Below are 22,154 nucleotides of genomic sequence, written 5' to 3'. Positions count from 1 at the left end.
GTCTCTTAAGTCTCTTACTGGAATTACTAACTACAACTCCCAACTCTGGTAACTTTTCTGACTCAATAGAAATAGTTAGGCACATATGAGAAAACAACACTTGAAACATTAACCCTGTCTCACAGTTCGGGAAAAGAGAGCAGGGCTGCACACACAGACTAGGAAGAAAGCCTCCGGAAGACACATAGTACTAACTATTGAGAATAAGTTCCCTGGACACCAAGAGTAGAATCCTTGGTAGGATCTGGTGTGCTCCAAGAGGAAAAAACGTAGGATGGATAGATCCATCTTTACCTTATATAAGAGCTTATATTGGTGGGGAAAGTATGGTATAGTGTAATGGGAAAAGAGTACTTTGTCAAAGTCTGCCTTTTACAGAGAGATTGAGACATGGGACCCTCTTGCAAAAAAGGAACCATATAAATGCATATCTTACAGACATGAAAGAATTGTCTGGGTTTGAATATTGTTGTCCTTAAAGCTTTGTGCCCATGTTTATTATTTTTTAACTTTGTAATCGCAAGTAGCTGCCGGTTGACATAAGTTCTGGGAGACCAGGATTTGTCTGACTTGATATTTAGTTAAGCCTACAAAAATGCTGAAGTCTATGTCTAGAATAAGGTTATGCAGGGCATGGGAAGGTGTATTTGGGGAAGTCTAAAGGGGAACAATGGAGGCTTTTATAATTATCACAATATATTCCTTAAATTGTGATGCATTTTTTAAAGTCAAAAATAGAAGCCAGTAATAAAACTATTCATGTAACCCTGATAAGAAAAATTCTGTCTAAGTATAAATAAAGATAGCCTGAGCTATTGGAGGCTGCTACTTGAGTTCAATCCACTTGGTGGTCAGAAGTTTTTCTTGTGCCTATGCCCCTTCCCTTCCCTCAGGACCTGAACCCAAGTTGAGGCTAGATGCTAGCAGTTTAATTATATTATAGTTTCAGCAATAAAATAAATAATAATGTGAACATAAGATATTTAGTCTCAGGTTTTTTTACGTTAAGTGATTTTGCAGATTTCATATAATTATTGAGAAGCGATAACAAATAGTTATAATCCTAAGCACTAAATGGCTTTCAACAGGTGTGAATTCCCCCTATTTCAACCTCTATCATTTTGCCCTTCTATTATTCACAGTTCCATGACACTAACCTTCTGCCTGGTAACAGACTCATTTTGTGGCCCTCTGTGGCATCTCTGTTTCAACCATAACACATGCTACTGTGTATTATTCCACTCAAGGTTGGCCAGGTGTGGGCCTCTCATAGATTGTAGGGGAAAACAATCTCTCCATTTAACCAAGGGTGTCATTATGTACCAGATGGTTGAATAGCTAGCATTAATCAGTTACTGGGGAGCTACATAATTTAAAATACAAAGGCTGTTAAGACAGCCTTGACAATTTGCATATACCTTGGAATGTGCCTCTCACATTGGCAGATGTAATGCAAGTTTTAATTCACATAAGATCCACTTTATTATGGAGTTGATACACACTAGAACTGGAGTAGCCTTGAGTCCCATGAAATGATATGAATATAAACTCCTCTGGTTCCTATTACTATACAGTTTTGTTATTTTGTTTCTTTCTTTACTTTTTGAGCTCATAACATATTTACATCATTTCTCCCTTTTCTTTCCTCCCTCCAAACACTTTCATATAGCTCTCCTTGAACTCTTTCAAGTCCATGACTTCTTTTTACATTGATTGTTGTTACACACACACACACACACACACACACACACACACACACACACACACCTTGGACCAACTCCCAAGGGGTGGTGCCACCTGAAAAGGGCTTGTCCCTACCACATTAATCATTAATTAGGAAAATGACTACTCTAATGCTTCATCCTCCTGCCTGCATTTTTCTCAATTGAGGTTCCCTCTTAGCTGATAACCCCCACTTGTGTAAAGTTGGCAAAAACATAACTAGCACAGATGTCTTTTAGTCAAATAAAAGGTCAGGAATCTTTGCCATTAGTGTCAAAGTGTTGGCATGAAATAGAGTTTCATGAAACTCTGTTCCGAGAGAGACAACAAGACATAGAAGAGGAAAATTTTAAGCATTTAAGACTAATAACATCAGAGTATGAGTGAGCCTAGATGGTAACAACCAATGTATACATAGGAAGTACCAATATCTCCTTTACTATGAAATACAGTAGCTTCTTGGCAAAGGAAGGATCATTTAGTCTACAGAAATAAGTGTTTGTCAGAATCATTTGAAAGTCTAAGCTCCCAGTGGATGGAAGATGTTGAAGAATAATGCTATGGGTTTAACAGAGAGGCGTATGGCAGTTGGCTGGAAAATTCCTGCCTGTGGACACAAAACAGACAGACCTTGATGGGAAACCTCAAAGTAACATAAACAGGAAGCTTTAAGGTAGTGTTGTGATTAAGTTAGAGAAATCAACGTTGGCATCTTAGCCATATCCAAAGTTTTAGCTTCTTCAGACTGTCTTTCTGGAAATTCTCCCACTGATGGATTCATACAAAATTTCTAGTATGGGTCATGACTCAGAAAATCCCACTAAAATTCCTGGATAAACTCACACTGAACAGCTCTGACTGCAGGAACATCCCAAGAGTAACACTTAATAGATGATGGCAGGCTCCCTGCATGGTAGAACTTTTAGGACAGTGTTTTGTTTGTTTGTTTATTTTGTTCTTAACATTTTGATTTATTGGCACTAATCCTAGGTGAAGATATTGCCCAGTGCTCTCTGAATTCACTTTGTAGAAATATCTTTTGTGGTGCACAGAGATTATAGATAATGTGGAAAATTCTATTTCTCTTTATAAAGTATGCTGAAAGGTAAACAATAAAACAAAGATGCTGTGTTAGTTACTTTTCCTGTTGCTTTGATTTAAAAAATCCTACCAAAAGTTACAAAGGAAAAAGTATATTTTGTCTCACAATTCAAGGGTTCAGTCCATGATAAGGAAGGCACAAGGGCAGGAGTATGAGGCAGCTAGTCATTTTGCATCCACAGTCATGAACCAGAGAGTTAGTTATACTGGTACTCATCTTTTCCCTTTTTATTCATTCCAGAATCTCTGCCCATGGGTATGATGCCACCCATGACTAAGGCGGGTCAAACCACCTCATTCATTTGTAGACATATCCAGAGTCTAATGTATCTATAATATCCCTCACAGACACACACACACACACAGTCTAATTCAATCTACAACATCCCTCCTAGACATACGCAGAGACTAAGAGACTAATGTAATCTATAACATAACTCATAGGCACACATAGGGACTAGTCTCCTAGATTATTTTTGATCTTGTCTAGCACACATTCAACTTTAATCATCATAGATTCTTTATTCCATGAGAATATGACAGATATTTTATCATGATAATATTTCTACTGCTTTTTTTTTTCAGGCAACACCACTTAGCAAAAATATTAAACATGTTCCATTTGCTATTTTAATATTAGTCACAGCAAAAATGAAAAAAAATATTCTATTTTGACTTTATACATATATAGCTTTATATATATGATTTATAAATATGTAAATGTATATAGCTTTATATATATGATTTATATATATGTAAATGTAATAACTAATATAGTATAGTGACATCTTTGCACTTTTCACTCAGCCTTTTCCACAGTTAGAATTTCACAATGTGAAGCATATATCAAAACAAGATATTAGCATTCATTACATCCATTAACCTTACTCTTCTCAATTTTACTAGACTTGTTTTGGGGTGTAAACATGCACATATGAAAGAAGTTAGTTAATTCAGTGCATGTTTCTGACTATGGTTGAAGCACAATGGTCCTATCAGGTAAATCATCCTTCTTATTGCCCTTGTTCAGCCATGGTCAACATTCTGGATCACATCTCATGTTCTGGGCAATCTATCTTCCTTACCTTTAATATTTCTAATAAAAATATACCTAATGTTAATGATACAATTTGCTTAATCTAATATATCCAGATTATGTTCATTCAGTGTGCAGTGATGTAAACATTCTAATCAGGTACCTTTCATCTTTTTCCTACTATGTTCTGTGAAACCGAGATGTGTTTTATCTAAACATGGCACCTGCCATTCATAGCAGTCTCAGCAGAGATTTGTTCCTGTACTCTTCTGAGCACTGATACTCAGTTACTCAACAGATAAGGGAGGAAAAGAAAAAAGAAAAAAGGGGTATGGAGTAAAAGGGAGAGAGTGAAGATGGAGAAGGGAGAGAGACTAGGGAATGAGGAGATACTGGGGAGAAAGAAGGAAGTGATTTTGAGCTGCCTCAGCTGTGTCTTAAGATCAATTTTAGAGGTACAGAAAAGAAATGTCAGTTATGATTGATATACCCCAAGTCTGAAATCACCATACAGTAAAGACACTGAAACATAGAGTTCTATGACAAAACATTCTAGCATATAAAATCACAAAAGTAGTGTGTGGCCAGTTTGAAAATATTCCCATCAATCTGAGGAGTTTGAAATGTACTTTCCAGGTAATAAGAAAGTCCACTAATTGACATGACATGGTATCATGAAAATATTCCTTACACTTGGGATAGTTTAACACAGTGCCAGCTCTTAATGCAAAAATTATCTTCATCATTGTACACTAGCGTCTCTAAGAGTAGTTATGTGTGTAAGACAAACTTCTTCAGTCTCCTCTTCATGCTCAGGTGAAAGTACCGTGCTTAGCAGGTGCTTCAATTCTCCAATAAAATGCCTCCACTGACAAGGAGAATTCTAGCTCATTCATACCATAGGAAACAGTGTGTTCTGAACCTTGAATAATATGTCTGATAGCAGACAATACATTTTCATTTAAAGGAAATGTACATCTAGGTCCACAGGAAATTTCAGGAAAATGCACTTTTAGAAGCTCATAATGCTGTGTGCGCAGTGGGTATATCTTAGAACCTAATATACCAACAGTAAAAAAGCAGACCTCAAGTCATAGCTCAGTATATAAGCTGAAATGATAGAATTAAATATTTTATTATCTATATGTGTGGATGATGTATTTTTTTCAAAAATAGCAGTAAAATTGAAACAATAGTAATTTTTTTTCAAAATAGAAACAAATGAAATGAAATTCAGAAAAGACAAAATGAGAAAATAAATTTTTCTGGCTGAAAAAAAATACCATGTCTCCAAAATATAGATGGGAGGAGATGATATGTTTAGTTTTCTAGAATCATATGGTCCAACATCTATATCAATTTTTAAAAATCCAGCGTTCTATTAATTCATTTATTTAAACATTCATTAAATACAATGAATCGGGTGTTTTACCAAATATGGGGATTCAAGAACATAATACCATTTCTTTGAATTTTGACAAGTGTGAAAGCTAATGTTAGGAATTATTCAAATTCTAAGTCAGTAAACAAAAAATAAACTAAATGCAGGTATAATGTGACAATTTTCTTCTTAATCTACACCAGTGTTTCTCAACCCTCCCAATGCTGAGACACTTTAATACTGCTCATGTTGTGGTGACCCCCAACCATAAATTATTTTCATTGATACTTTAAAACTGTAATTTTGCCATTGTTAAGTTTCATAATGTAAATATTTTTGGAGATAGAGGTATGCAAAAGGGTTTGCAACCCACAGGCTGAGAACCACTGATTTAGAGAAGTAGGCAATTGGATATGTATGTATACACACATGTACAGATGTAGGTGGGTAGATAGGCATATTTACACATTTCCATTACTCACTGTCCCTCAGTTGAGTCTGAAAAACTGATTAACACTGTGCTTAGATGACTCACCACCTCTCACAAATTTCCTCCGTAGTATCAATTCCTAAAGTAGACTCATAGAGCGAGGCTTGTAACACATGACTCTTTTCAAAGCTTAGGCACTTCTGACTGGGCTGAGCTAGGTCACTTGACCAAAAAATAAAAGTGATTATTAGCTAGGATTATTAGCTATGAGCCAACGAGTTTCTATTTCTTGATGAGTTCTACTGAGCTAAAGAAGTAGCTCAGTTGTTAGTTGCAATTGATTGTATAGAATATATAGAATTGGGATGGACTAGTTGTTTTGGGTTATGGTAAAAATGTAACTGGAAAAATCTGTTGGAAAATAGAACACTGAATCATAAAGGACTAAAGAGAAATGTTCCTTCAAAGTCATATTTCAGCCATCTGATATCTGATATCACTAAGTCAATGATGAGTCCTAGGAAGTAAATAGGTAGCTTAAGCTGCACTTAGGTACTTTGCTGGCCATGTCTCATTTTTACTAGAATGTTACCTGCGGCTGTGCAATGTTAGTAAGTAATTAACATGATCTATGGAAAACTTATTCTCTGTTCTCTTCTGTTAGATGCAGAATTTGCTATAATACCTTTGAGGACTGGCATCTTGTTCATAATTCTGCTCCTTTGTGATGACAAGGGCACCCTGATAAACAAAAAAAAAGAAACATCAGTCATATGCATGTGTATTAAAGAGACTTTGCCTTGCCCTGGTAGGTTGTGGAGGAAAAATGAAAAGAGCAACAAAGTATTTCTCATAAAGCCCCAGAAACTTCCAACCTGGAGCATGGAAATCTAAAAGCAGGTCTTGGCTTTCTACAGAAGTCAGTTACTCTGAAACGGCTTTGGGCTCAGAAAGCCAGGTGTGTTGGGTTTCCTTCACAAAGCACTGGGTTGTACCATCTGCTTCAGGGCCAAAGAGTCTCATCTCAAACAATTTATTTGCCGCTAAAGAATAAATAAAGGGTGGGGTTTAAGTGTACTGGGTAATATGCTGGCAGGCTGGGCAAGGTTTCTAGTTCTTTCTGAATCTGTGGGCTTAGGTTGATTTTGATAAGGTTGCCAAAGGACATAGACACTTCTCCTCCTCAAAACATCTGTGGGTGATCCATTCCCCACAAATGACATTATCTGTCTTCCTGGTAGCTGGCTGGGGAGCTAGTGTGCCAAACTCTCACAGCTGTGGGGGCATAGCTGACTATCCATCTTCAAAATGTGCCACATGCCAGTTGTTTGGATGGAAGTCACTTGGAAAAGTCACTTCATATAAAGAAACTTTATCTGAGCTCTATCTCCTCAGTGAGTGTTTGGCTTCTGCTTCTGTCTGATCCCGAGAGAGCTGTGAGGGGTCAGGCCAAATGCTCCATCAGATGATGACCTTGAGTCCAGGGTCTTCCCACCAGCTTCAACAGCATGACTGAGTCACCTAAATTGATTGCAAGTCATTTGCCACACTGAATAAAGACAATCTTTATTTCCTAATATGTGATGGCAGCTACATGTTTTGGAAATTATCATTATCTCTGCTCAAAATATCTCCTACTTCTATGTCATGAATAACATGAGCTCATAGTAATTATCTTCAGTCAATGCAAAGGTTTCAGATATTTTGGTCATTTCACTAGTTAATTGTCACTGATTTTGTGTTTGTGCAGAGATATTTATTTTTGTAGTAAATAGCAATATCAATAAGAACTAAATTCCTTTAACAAAATGTGTTTTATGGTGGCATCCTACAAAGAAATGGAAAAGACTAATACATGATGTGAATATAGCTATTGAATATGTATGCACACATACACATTGTAAAATCACACAACAAAAACTACACATAATTACATAGTATAAGACTAATTCAAATTCACTCAAATACTTTCTAGTTTTCCATAAGAGCTCTGTGTTTCTTTTAAAGATGAGTAAGTGACTGTAAAAGTGCCTATGAAAGTCATAAATTGTGATGCTATGGGTATATATGTGTGTGTGTGCACGCGCTTGTGAGTGTGCCTGTGTATGTTACTGTGGATTGAACCTGAGGCCTTGTGCATGGTAGACAAGTATCCTATAAATGAGCTACACACCTCATATAGCCCCTCTGATATGATACACCTCATATAGCCCCTCTGATATGATACAAAGTGAAGTCAGAAAGTTTCTCCGGTCCCGCCAGCCCCCCCCACCCCCCGCAGTCCTGTGGTCTGCTTATAAAATAAATAATCACTCAGAAGCTTGTATTAATTATAACTGCTTGGCCACTAGCTAAGTCTTAATACTGACTAGCTCTTACACTTAAATTAACTCATAATTCTTATCTATGTTTAGCTATGTGGCTTGGAACCTTTTCTCAGTTCTGCCTTGATATCTTGCTTCCTCTATGTCTGGCTGGAGACTCCTGACTCAGCCCTTCCTCTTCTCAGAATTCACCTCATCTGCTTGCCCTGCCTATACTTCCTGTCTGGCTACTGGCTAATCATCATTTTTATTTACCAACCAATTAGAGCAACACATATTCACAGCATACTGAAAGACAACCCACAGCAACAAAATCTTGAATTATTATTATGTATAGGATTGCCTAATGCATCAGTTGGCATTTCCCTCAATTAACCAGATTTTGAGAGAATTCATGAATGATATTTCAGGATAGCTATTTACCTCTACAGTCATTAATGACTCTTCTTACAGTCTAGTGCCCTTTGACTTACCTAGTGACAATGGTGTCCCTGGTTCATACCTCAGACTATTTACATATGGATCACTGATGTCTGATGCATATTTATTAACTGAACATATTTATTTTGTAGTAAAATACTCACTGTATATTTTAAATGTTTTTAATTTAAAGAGAATTACCTCACGTGCCCCAGTGTGTCCCTCCAGGACCTCAAATAATATCCTCTTTTCTGTGATTTTATTTGGTGTGTGTGTGTTCACAAATATCTATATAGAACTTGCTGAGCTCATTTTCATTGTTTGTCTTTGCATGATATTTTATGTCAGACTACTGTTCACTGGGCAATCAACGGAGAGACTCATACCTGGGAAAGACCAATTCTCCTCCATAGTCAATAGTTGTCTATGTTTCTTTGTCTAGAGGTGGGGTCCTGTGAAATCCCACTCTCTGCTTTGTATGTTGATATGGTCATAGTTATGGTCTTATTTATGCAGCCCTATCTAAGAGACCACTACAGAACACTGAACCCTAATGCAGAGATCAACAAATTGTAGGAATCCAACCAAAATGAGTGCATCCACACCACAGTTCAGGCAAGATCTCAGAAGAGGGAAGGAAATATTATCAAGAACCACAAAGTGTGTTGGGAAAAGATTCAGCTTCCCCCCCCCAACTTTGGAGCCATTATGTGTCAATCAAATAGCAGAGTTTCTTGCACAAGTAAGAGCTCAATAGATACTTGTTATGGCTTTATTTAAATTATGAAGTACCACTGCAGCCAAGAAGAGAAGCCACATAGAAGCATCTTCTTTTTGCCAAGTTACAGAAAGTAATGAACAAGGAAGTAAATGAAAAGTGAACATTCCATAGAAGTATGAAGTGAACAGCTCTGAAAGAGTTAAGTTATCTGCAGTTGTGGTAATGTAGAAGGCTGAGAAGGTAGGGGATAACCTATCATTCCACTGCCAGTTCAACTTGTAGAATATGAAAGAACATCTCTGTAGTGAGTGACTTACAACTCTTAGTCAAGTGTTCATCTGTAAAATATTATTGTTTCTATTGTGGACAATAAACCTTAATGCTTAATAAGCAAACTTAACTTTTGCTGGTAAGACAACCATTTCATTGTTCTATATTTTGTAGCCATATATCCATAGATGGATAGATACAGGCAATCATTTGCTGCTGTGAGAGGCAGAATCAGTCCTTAGGGATGAGCACCCTGATAGGTTATCCAACCCCAGGCTGTAAGTCCAAAAGACCTGTACATAGGAGCAACACTAAATGAACTCAGTAGGTTGTATGCTTGCTTATATTAGTGGCAATAATATAGAGGAAGAAGAAGAAGAAGAAGAAGAAGAAGAAGAAGAAGAAGAAGAAGAAGAAGAAGAAGAAGAAGAAGAAAGAGAGAGAGAGAGAGAGAGAGAGAGAGAGAGAGAGAGAGAGAGAGACAGGAGGAGTTAGAGGGGGGAGGAAGGGGTGGAAATTATGAAAATACAGTTCTCAAGTACAAAATTCTCAAAGAAGATCTGAGGAAGCAGACCCTGCCCCATTGGACAATGCATACTGGTCAATCAAACCTGAACTATCACCTTGATCAATAAAACCCCTCATTATAGGATGAAATTATCTGGGAAATATGTCTCAAAATCCTTAGTGTCAGTACATAGAAGATATGATCTACTGAAGGAAGGATAGGTTGCAGACAAAGCTGGCAGCAGATCTTGGAAAATAATATGTAAGAGTTTCCCACATGGCAGGGTTTTTGAAGGCGTGAAGGGGTCACAGAGTACAGCTGAGTCTTGACACTTAAGGCAGGGTCCCAGCTTCCTTTAAGACGTTGATTACGGTGAAGCTTCAGTTTGGGTGGAAACACCAGCTTATTGGAGATTGGCCACAGGATGCTCGCCAAGGGCAATGGTAGATGTAGAGTGGAGTCAGCCTGAGCTCATTGAAAACTGTGCGTTCTGTGGATTGGCATAGTTGGAGAAGTGGGATTATTTAGGCCTTTGGAGCCCAGAAGATCCTGAGTGAGTTTCACAGTCAGAAATGAAGCTTTTTAGACTAACAGGTTGTTAGATTTGTTTTGATATTATTGTAGCTGTGATCAGATTCTTCAAATAAATGTAGCAACAAAAGAAAAAGTAGGCCACAAATTTGAAAAGGAGCTAGGGGGAGAGATATATGAAGTGAGAAAGGCAGTGGGGAAATGATGCAATTATATCAAAATAAGAAAAATTTAAAAAAAATTTAAAGTATGTAGCTATTTTGGAATTTACAAAAGAACACAATTAAGAATCTCCAGAATTTTGAAGAGAATTTGCACTTTTAAAGTGTTGCAATTTTTAAGGATCAGGACTTTGAATTTTGATTGCTTTATATTGTGATATGAATATAAGATTTTGAGGACAACTTTTGAATGAAAGGCATGACTTAAGGGCAAAGTGTTTGTGTATAAAGTTAACAAGGGCTCACTTGGGCTGCTTGGTTTTTATCAACTGGACATAACCTGGAGACACCTGGCAAGAGGAACCTAAAGTGAGGAACTGCCTATTCCATTGACCAATGGGCATGTATATAGACAGTGTGATTACTGATATGGGAGGGCTCAGCCAACTGTGGATGCACTGAGCCTTGGCAAACTGAGGGAGTTATGATGAACAAGCCAGTAAGCAGGATTTCCCACAGCCTCTGCTTCAGACCTTGAATCCAGGTTCCTGCCTTAATTTTCTGTTTTGATTTCCCTCTGTGATGGACTGTAAGTTGCAAGGTAAAATAAACCCTTTTCTCTCCAATTTGCTTTTGGCCATGGTGTTTGTCATTGCCACAAAGAATAACAAGAATAGACAGGTAGATAGTACTACAGAGACTATACACAATCTAATTCCATTCTTCTAGTGAAGTCCTCTGCAGAAATAACTGAGTTGTACCTTAGCGGCATACTGGTCAGTCTGCATCTTTCCCTGCACCTGCAATATCTGAGTGCTATGCAACTTCCTCTCTTTCTCACTCCCTCAGATAACATCTGTCAAAAGCTGCCTTGGACAAACCTCCCAAGGACATTTATATTTGCAAATCCTTCTCTTGGAGAAGAAAGGGAGGGAGGGGAACTCATGGCTCAGAGGTCTCTTCTTTCTCAGAGGATTCCTCTATCTCTGCTGGAGCTCTCCTCTGAACAACAAGGGATACCATCTGAAAGCAAGCTCTTCCCTCTTTGACTGACCTACAAAAACAATAAGTACTGCAGACTGCAGACTCCCAGTGGAAGGAATGTGTCCTTTTCCTCCTGACTGATAAGAGTTCACAGTACTTTCAGAATAAGCAGTGATCTTTTATTGTCTTTGTTAAGAGTATGATAAATGTGTATCCTGCAATAAGAAGATGGATAAACAGAAAGACAGGACCCGGGGGACATGCTTAGAAGGCAAGTGACTGCCTTCTGAAGAGGAGGGTAAAACAGATGGCAACAAAGGGACTTCTCAGAAAACGGTCCTTTGTGAGCAAGCTGATAAACTTTACCGTAAGAGGGGCTGTTCTGCCTATTTAGGAGCTTAATTTCCTATAATCGTCTTTGATGGCAGAGCTTATCTGCACAGTTATCTCAGGTATTTTCTGAGTGGAGATTGAATTACTTTTATATTACCAACAAATGTGGAGAAACAGGGAGGGGGTCCGAACTTTATTTTCCAACATCTTTTTCTGTTTTCTCTCAATCTCCATATTTTTGTTTGGAATCGTTAACTACTCATTTTAAAGTTTCTTCCTGCAGATATACTAAATACAAGATTTAAACACTTAGAATTGGAAGAGAGCATTGAGCTGAGAAGCACTCATTATCCATTGTAAAAAAAAAAAAAGGGACTTTGAAAAGAAACAGAAGCCACAGTGGCAAGATTCTGAAGCCACTCATCCTTTTCACTTCAGTGATTTTAGGCTTCTACACCAAATTGAAATGCCATTTTCTAAACAATAGTGTAATATATTTTTGATGTAACAAAATAATGCTCTTAACACATGAAAATGCATTTCCTGTACGTAGTCAAAAACAAAATCCCTGCATATTGTAATGTAGTGAACAGTCCCATTCCTCTGTTGAGTATATTTAAGGGATAAGTGCCAATTAAGGTTTTGCTTGTTTGTTTTTGTTTTTCATTTGTGTAAACTGTGTGCTGAGACTATTCAGAATCTGCATCAACCCATACTCAATTCCTTCATAGTGACCATCAAATCAGAAGTAGAAAATTAATACTAGCCTTTGTTCCCTTACATGGTATCATAAATACTGCTGTATATACCTAGTATGTGTGTATCTGCCAGTTGCTTTGATCCTCTCAGTGGGATCAAGAAAAAAATGTACACGTTAAAATGTGAAGTAAATGACAACATAGGCAGTGTTTTCCAGATGTGAGTGGTGCAGTATCTCTCTTCTGTAAAACTCTTCGTAACATTTCAGCTTTACAGACATAAACTTCTATAAAACCGTTCAGAGTCTATTTTTCTTTTGTTATCCGTGTACTTCTAAGGGTGTGGGGATTATCACATGTGTTCACACATTTATAAATTCTACTTTATTGGTACAAGGATTTAAAACTAAACAGGAACATTCATTGGTTAAAGCAAGTAGGATGTACATTAACTCTTCCATGAAACCTAGCAAAAGATGCAAAAACCAATCTGTCAGTCATTTAAAAAGATCACACACCCTGATTTGTAAAGGTCTACCTATATACCAGAGTACCATATAACAAAATAGCAGTATACAGCATGAGCATATTTGAAACATAATAACAGAAGGATAAAATAAAGGAGACTGGCAATTAAGTACTGTACATAGATGAGGTAGCATCTGACTTTCCAGTTGCCAACTGGAAACTTTATTAGATATCTTCAGAACAAAGGGATGATGACAGTGTAGAATTAGTTCCCACACATAAAACCTTAATTGAATTTGGGAAACAAATAATGCAGTCAGATGAACCGATTATGGTTTATTACGTCCTCTGAAGTAGAAATGGGGCAGGAGGCTCCAGTCCTTGGTTATGTTGCTGTTGAGTGGTAAAGGCAATATAGCAGCAAATGTAGCAAAACTGAGTAGGCAGAAGGCAAAGACTATTGGGGTGAGGAGAGCCAAGCCTATGAGACAAGGTACTGAAGTGCTATAGAAACCAGGAAAGTCTCTGCCAGATTCCAGGTTTGGGGTCTGTTCCTATACTCTGTTGATATATCAGGAAATATTTGTGTGTGCTCTTTCAACTATCCCTTAGTTTCTCTGTAGCTACTATTGTAGCTATTGCTGTGAGGATTGCCATTGTTATTTTTCCTCCTGGGGTTGGGGCCATCATCTTCTCTCTGTTCTGTTGTCTTCACAGATTTCAGAGCCTGCTTGGCTTTTATGTTGAGACAGTACAATAGGTCTATCTGTGTCCATGCTATTGGTTATTTGGGGCCAAGTTGTTTTTTTATTCCTCCTGGATGCTGGTTATTTCATGCTCAGAACTTGTCTTCTACAGTTTCTATATCTAGTTCTCCTTTCTTCCCAGATTTAATATTCAGACTGACAGATTGAACATGTTAGATAGAAAAATGAAATTTTATTTTATCAAACGGATTAGATCTTCAGTTATTTACTTATCCAAAAACATACTTTTATTTTTCATTTTGTGGGAAAATTTGTTTTAGAGACTGGCTTTAAGTAGCCCAGGCTTGCTGTGAGCTTGCTATATACCTAGGGATAGCCTAAATTTCTGATCTTCCTCCTTTTACCTTCAAAATTGTGGATGTCTTGTGTACACCATCCTACCTCATGGCATAACCATCCTTTTCTGTTTGAAAACTGGCCAGGAATAAGAGCTGAAGACAAGTTAAGAATCAATCAAGAAATGACATTTAGTAATGTTAATATGTTGTGTACTGTTTCTCATTCAGGCTAAATTTTGCTTGATATGACAAAACATACCTAGGACTGCTGTGGATATCTGTATGCTGTGAATGTGTTGCTCTGATTGGTTAATAAATAAAGTGCTGCTTGGCCAGTAGCCAGGCAAGAAGTATAGGTGGGAAAAAGAGGGAGGAGAATGCTGGGAAGTGGAAGGCTGAGTCAGGAGATGCTGCCAGCCACCACTGGCTGCTGCCATGAGAAGTAAGATGTAAAGTACTAGTGAGCCACAAGCCACGTGGCAACTTATAGATTAATAGAAATGGGTTAATTTAAGATGTAAGATCTAGCTAGCAAGAAGCCTGAGCCATTAGGCCAAACAGTTTAAATAATATAAGCGTTTGTGTTTTTATTTGGTCTGAGTAGCTGTGGGCCCGGGCAGGATTGGAGATAACTCCAGCTACATAGGACCATTCCCTTCCCTCCACTTTATACTTCTAGTAACATCATGGGTTCTGATGCCACTTCTCTAGGATAGAATCCTCACAAAGCCACTTAGCTACCCCCATCTCTTTATATTTCATTTTACTCTTAGCATAGAGAAGAAAGGGAAAAATGGTAATACCTAACTTACAAGGCTGTTAGACACATTAGACAATGTCATATTAACAATCCATTCAGAGCTGTGTTCAGCACTAAGATAATTTAAAAGAACCATGATTCTCATCATTATCAATAATGTTGTAATGTTATAATCATTCCCCTATTACAGGAATTAAATACACATTATCTTCATAACCTTATTTCAATGCCTTTTCTTCTGAATGCCATGAACTAAATATTTTTAAACCCCTGATATTAGACGTGAGAACACTGATGCATAACAATTTTGTAAATGTAATAACTTTGAATGTAAAATGGTTAAGTCCTGAGACTTCTCTGAAAGTTTTTTCTTCCTCATCTATACTCATGACGTATTAGTGGGACAAACCAGTGAGCCTCTCTGGCTTCCGGAATGGGTGTCCCATATTAATGACCATCAGCGTAAAACTAAGAGTTATTTTGAAGTTTCAAGTTTTATCCTTCCTAAAAGAATTGAAGTAGCTCTTTATTATACTTCACTTACTACTATCTCCAAATGATTTCATAGGCTTAGATGGAGATGGTCCTTAGAGAAAATAATAATATCATATATGTGCACATTACAATGCATTTACATTATATTTGTAGCATAGTAATTTATAGGCATATTTCCCTTATGTTTCCTCTTATATATTCTATTCCTGAGAACATCAGACATCCTTGAATATGTATCTATATGTATATTTATGTGATTAGGCATTGTTAGGATTCTATAAACCAAGAAAAAAGCACCTTGGAACACATACTATTTTTCAGATAGCTTCTTTCAAATGAAATAATCACACATGGCTCTTCTGCTCTTCCTCTTTTGATTTTTTGAGGGGTCAAATAAGCATTTGATTTGACTACATCTTCCTTGTTCCTGGCTTACAAACTGAGGGATCCTTAGGTGCTTTTAAAGTCCAATGCGCACACATCTATTTCAAACAGTCACACCTTGTCCCTTGTAGTTTAGAAAACACAATTCCTTCATTGCACTGTATTCTACTATTATACCTGATACTTAATAATTTCATCATTTTTAGCAAATTCCGAGAATTTATCTTTTCAAGAGTCATACTACTTGAGTGAGATCCATCTTTCTTTAGCCTTTAGTTTGGCTACTCTTTTATTGGCATGTATGCAAACACACACACACACACACACACACACAGAGAGAGAGAGAGAGAGAGAGAGAGAGAGAGAGAGAGAGAGAGAGAGAGAGAGAGAGAGTCTTTAGCACTGGACTATTTTTGAGTTTTCTATTCAGTGACTTTATGCATCAAACAAATTACTTAACTCTCATTGTAGTTCATATTCAGGGCTTTTAGTCTTCGAGATAAGTGTCTGTATAATTAAATAACTCCCTGTTCCTTCTCTCTTAGACCATAGCTACAACCATTCTGTCTTATTTCTCCATGATGTATGCTTCTTCTGCAACCACTTGTAATGGGAATTGTTCCATCTATTTCTTTTCTGTGATGTATGTATTTGACTAAGCCCAAGTTTCTATAATCGTGTCATAAACTTCCAAAACAGTCTTTGCTGTATACATGCACACTGTGTTGACCTATTTACCAATAATAAAGATTGGAACTGCTTCCCATTTAATTGATTTCATATATTTTGAATGTACACAGAGTTTATGTTCGAGAACAATTATGGATTGAATCCTCTTCAAAATAATAGTTTCATAGACAGATTTATTTTCCCCAAACTTTTCATACAAATTCCTCATTATGGTAGTCCCTTTCAGTTTATGTAAATCTATCTTATTATTGAAAATAAAATTAGAAATGTTGCATGATATGTCAGTGGAGTCTCATGGTACCCTTATAAAATTCCTATAAAATAGATACTAATAATTACAGATACATAACATGATGAAATGGAAGGGACATTGTATAGATAACTTACTGGGTCAAGGTCACACAGACACAGAGTGGGGCAGAGAAACAATGTGAATCATTTGAGTTCCCCTTCTAATTAATGTCAAGTATCAAACTACATGACCAGAGGTTGAGACATATGAGCCAATAATGATAATTTTAATAATCTCAAGAGCAAAACAGCAGCAACGGGGTGAAGAATGGCAGTGGAAACGTCTGTTGTAGCAATATACAATCAGGTTTTGTCTGAGACCTTAGTGTGTCAATTACTCTGTCAAGATTGTTTCTTTGAATTATGCTATATTCAAAGTTCATTGCAGAAGGGAAATTCTAAACCACAATTTAATATTTTCTTTGGCTACTTTCTCCTTGTATTAACTATATTAATTCATGCTATTTTTTTTTTTAGTTTACTTTTCTCAGCTGTTGTCCTCTGCCACCTCCTCTACCCCAGATCTTCTCTTCCTCCACCTCCCTTCAGAAAGGAGCAAGCTTCCCAGAGACAACAACCAAACACAGCAAAACAAAATACAATAAGATAAGGGGAAAACCCCTCATACCAAGGCTGGATGAGGCAACCCAACAAGGGGAGAAGAGTCCTAAGAGCAGGCAAAAGAATCAAAGACACACCCACCCCCACAGTTAGGAGTCCAAGAAAAACACCAAGCTAGCAGCCACAATATATGCACAGAGGACCTTGTGCAGACCCAGGCAGCACCCATGTTTGCTGCTTCAGTCTCTGTGAGCTCATATGCACCCTGCTTCTTAGGTGTGTCAGTGGGCCATGTTCTCCTCATGGCCTTCCTCACCTCTGACTCCTACAATCTTCATTGATCTTAGTACCTGTGCTATTGGTAGTCACTTCAGAAATGTCTGTCCAGTGCCAATGTGGGACAGGTTTTCCCACTTTCTTTTCTATCAAGTTCAGTATATCTGGTTTTATGTCAGGGTCTTTGATCCACATGGACTTGACTTTTGTGCAGAGTGAAAGATGCAGATCTATGTGGATTCTTCTACATGCAGACATGGAGTTTGAGCAGCACCACTTATTGAAGATGCTTTCTTTTTTCCATGTGTATTTCTGACTTTGTAAAAAAATAAGGTGTCCATAAGTGTGTGGATTTATGTCTCGATCTCTCATTCAATTATATTAGTCAATATGTAAAAATTTCAATGATTTTAAAGTCAGTACCATGAAGTTTTTATTACTTTAGCTGTGTAGTATAATTTCAAATCAGGGATGGTAATACCTCTAACAATTCTTTTCCTCTTCAGGTTTTTTTTTCAGCTAATCTTTTTTAAAATTTTTTAATTTTCCATAAGAAGTTGAGAATTGACTTTTTTATGTCTGTAAAAATGTGTTGGAATTTTGATGGGGGTTTCCTGGAATCTCTAGATTGCTTTTTATAAGATGACAATATTTTCTATGTTAATCTTATGACAATATTTTCTATGTTAATCTTATGTATCCATGAACATGGGAAATCTTTCCATCTTCTGATGTCTTCTTTAATTTATTTCTTCAAAGATGAAGCTTTTGTCATACAAGTTTTTCACTTGCCTTGTTAGAGTTACCTGAAGATATTTTATATTTTTATGGTTATTGTGAAGGGTATTGATTCTATGATTTTTTTTCTCAGTTCACTTTTAATTTGTGTATATGAATGCTCCTGAAATTTTTGAGATAATCTTGTATCCAGTCACATTCCTGGAAGTGTTTATCAGCTGTAGAAATTCCCTGGAAGAATTTTTAGAGTCACTTATGTATACTATCATATGATCTGCAAATAAGGATACTTTTCAGTTTGTTTATATGGTGAATTACACTTACTGATTTTCCTATACTGGTCCATCCCTGTATTCTGGGATGAAGTCTATTTTATGTGTTTGTGGATTCAGGTTGCAAATATTTTATTGAGTACTTTTGCATCTATGTTCTTAGGCAAAATTGCCCAGATATTTTCTTTCTTTGTTGAGTATTCATGTGGTTTGGGTATCAGGGTGACTATGGTCTCATAAAATGAATTTGACAATGTTTCTTCTGTTCCTATTTGTGGAATAATTTGAATAGTATTGGTGTTAACTCTTTTTTTAAAGTGTCACAGAATTCTGTGCTAAAATCATCTGGCCTTGGGTTTTTTATGTTTTCATTTTTTTTTTTTGTTTGGGAGACTTTTAATGACTTCTTTCATTCATAGTGGTTTGATACAGTTGGTTATTTCAATGTTCTTGTATCTGCTAATACTTGCTTTGTGCCACGGAGTAGTGGTGCATGCCTTTAATATCAGCACTTGGGAGGCATAGGCAGGTTGATATTTGTGAATTCCAGGCTATCCTGGTCTACAGAGTGAGTTCCAGGACATCCAGTGCCATACAGAGAAAGCCTGTCTCAAAAAACTAAAAGAAGAAAAGAGGCTTGCTTTGTACTGATTGTATTCAATTTTGGAGAAAGTTTCGTGATATGGTGAGAAGGTATATTTTTTGTTGTTTTGTGGTAAAATGTTCTGTAAGTATTATTGTTAGTTCCACTATTACTCAGTTTAGAGTTAGTCTGGATGACCATTCCATTGGTATGAATGAGATATTAAGCCTCACAGTGTGTTATGGTCAATATGTGAATTAAACTGTACTACTCTTCTTTTTACAAAAGTGGGTGCCCTTGCATTTGGGGCATAATTTTTAAGAATTGAAATGCTATCTTAGTGGATTTTTCTTTTGACAAATATGAAGTGTTCTTCCCCATCTCTTTTGATTAGTTGTGATTTGAAGTCTATTATTTTAGATATTAAAATGGCTACAGCAGTTTGTTTCTTAAGTTCATTTGCTTGGTATATATTTCCAAACTTTTACCCTTATTTAATGGCCACCCGTGATGTTAAAGTGTGTTTCTTGGATGCAACAGAAGGATTGATCCTATTTTTGTATCCATTTTGCTATTCTGTGTCTTTTATTGGGGAATTGAGTTCATTTATATTGAGACATATTAATAACCAATAATTTTTCAGTCCTGTTATTTGTTGTTGTTGTTGCTGGTGGTGATCTCTCTCTCTCTCTCTCTCTCTCTCTCTCTCTCTCTCTCTCTCTCTCTCTCTCTCTCTCTCTCTCTCTGTGTGTGTGTGTGTGTGTGTGTGTGTGTGTCTCCATTCTTTTGGTTTTGCTGGTGTGAGATTATTTATTTTCTGTGAACACCTTATTAGGTTAGAATATTTTTTCTAGTACCTACTGCATGTCTGTATTTGGAGATAGATATTGTTTAAATTTGATTTTATCATAGGATATTTTATTTTCTCCATCTATGTTAAATAATAATTTTTTCTGGATATAGTAGTCTGGCCTGGCATGTGTCATCTCTTATAGTCTTCAACACGTCTGTCTAGGACCTTCTGGCTTTTAGTGCCTCCATTGAGAAGACAGGTGTATATTTAATAGGTCTGCCTTTATATGGAACTTGGTGTTTTTCCCATGCAGCTTTTAATATTTCTTCTTTGTTCTTTATGTTTAGTGTTTTGATTATTATATGGCAAGGGAAATTTCTTGTCTGGTCCAATTTATTTGATGTTCTCTAAACTCCTACTACCTTTATAGGCATCTTCTTCCTTAGGTTAGGAAATTATTTTTGTATGATTTTATTGAAAATGTTTTCTGGGCCTTTGAACTGGTATTCTTCTTCTTCCTCTATTCCTATTATTCTTAGGCTTGATATTTTTGTAGAACCCCAAATTTCCTGAATGTTTTGTGACAGGAACTTTTAGAGATAACGTTTTCCTTGACCCATGTTTCCATTTCTTTAATGCGTGAAATTCTCTCTTTCATCTCTTGTATTCTATTGGTGAAGTTTGCTTCTGTAGTTCCTGTTCACATTCCTCAATTTTTAATTTCTAGGATTCCCTCAGTTTTGGTTTTATTTATTGCTTCTATTTCCATTTTCAGGTCTTGAATAGTTTTATTTGTTTCATTCAACTGTTTGGGGTTTTCTTGTTATTGTTGCTGTTGTTTGTTTATTTTCTTGGCTTTCTTTAAAAGATTTATTAAATTCTTCCAAATATTTGTTTGTATTTTTCTGACTTACTTTAATGGATTTATTCATTTCCTCCAATTTTTTTGTTTGTGTTTCCTGAATGTCTTTAAGGGATTTATTCATTTCTTCTTTAAGGGACTCTATCATCTTCATATAGATAGTTTTATGATCTTTTTCTTGTGCTTCAGTTATATTGGAATATTAAAGGCCTGCCGTGATAGGATAGCTGGGTCTAGTGGAGATATATGTCCTGGATATTATCATGTTTTCATACTGGAGTCTGGGCATCTGCATTCAGGGTGTCTAGGTCCAGGTGCCAATTTCTGTGTGGCCAGGAGTAGATGATATGTGGGGATTCCAGGGAGAGTGAACAGAGTGGAAGAGAGATTGCAGCTGGGAGGAGTGGTTAGTTCTTCTGGGGGATGAAAGAAGGCAGAGAAGTTACTGTACAGCCTATTTCATTTTCTGACAGGTGTGGCCTTTGATTTAGCAGGGGAGTGGTGTCTGCCCTAGTTGGGGCCTGTGACACAGCCAATTTTAATTGTTTTCACAAAATTCACAGGGTCTAGGTAGAAGATCTCATGCAAAGTAATCAAAATGAACTTCGGTGATTTAACCTCTAATTATTTTTCCTGACAAGTATCATTATGTAGCCCAAGAGCTAGAGATTGTAACTTATTATATTACTCAGTCTTGGCTTGAACTTATGGACCTCCTGCATAATCTTCTAAGTACTTAGATTAAAAGTGCACACACACACACACACACACACACACACACACACACACACACACACACACACACACCAATTAAAGAAAAATAGGCCATGAATTTAAAATAGAGTAGGAAGGGCACATAGGAGTGATTGGAGGGAGGAAAGGGGATAGAGGAACTAATGTAATTATAATTTCAGAAAACTAAAAAAAAAATAGTTAAAAATGTAAAATGTTATAAATAGCACCAGAAAAAAGACTATTCCACTACAATCATTGCATTCTCCAAGGTTTGTAATAGTTCACTTCACTGCATGCAGTTAGATAGATGTGTTCCTTTCAATTGCAGCCAGCAAAACTGCAGAGCCTTCAATTTGAAGATAACGTCAAATGACCCCAGTGGTTTCTTCCAGTACCCAAGGAAAGTTCCTCTTTTTAGTAGTTTCAACACATGTGTTTCTCAAAGACACTCTGATTTTCTTAGAAAACTGCTCATTTGAAGGATTTTATGTGAATGATTTGAAGTCCCCGGGCTTGCTTATTAGTTTCCACTGCTGGCTTTAGACATGGTAGCAGAAAGCTGCTTCCTCCACAGCAGACAC

The sequence above is a fragment of the Peromyscus leucopus genome, chromosome 19 (genome assembly GCF_004664715.2).
Source record: "Peromyscus leucopus breed LL Stock chromosome 19, UCI_PerLeu_2.1, whole genome shotgun sequence".
NCBI lineage: Eukaryota > Metazoa > Chordata > Mammalia > Rodentia > Cricetidae > Peromyscus > Peromyscus leucopus.
Note: the sequence above shows the minus strand (reverse complement) of the source record.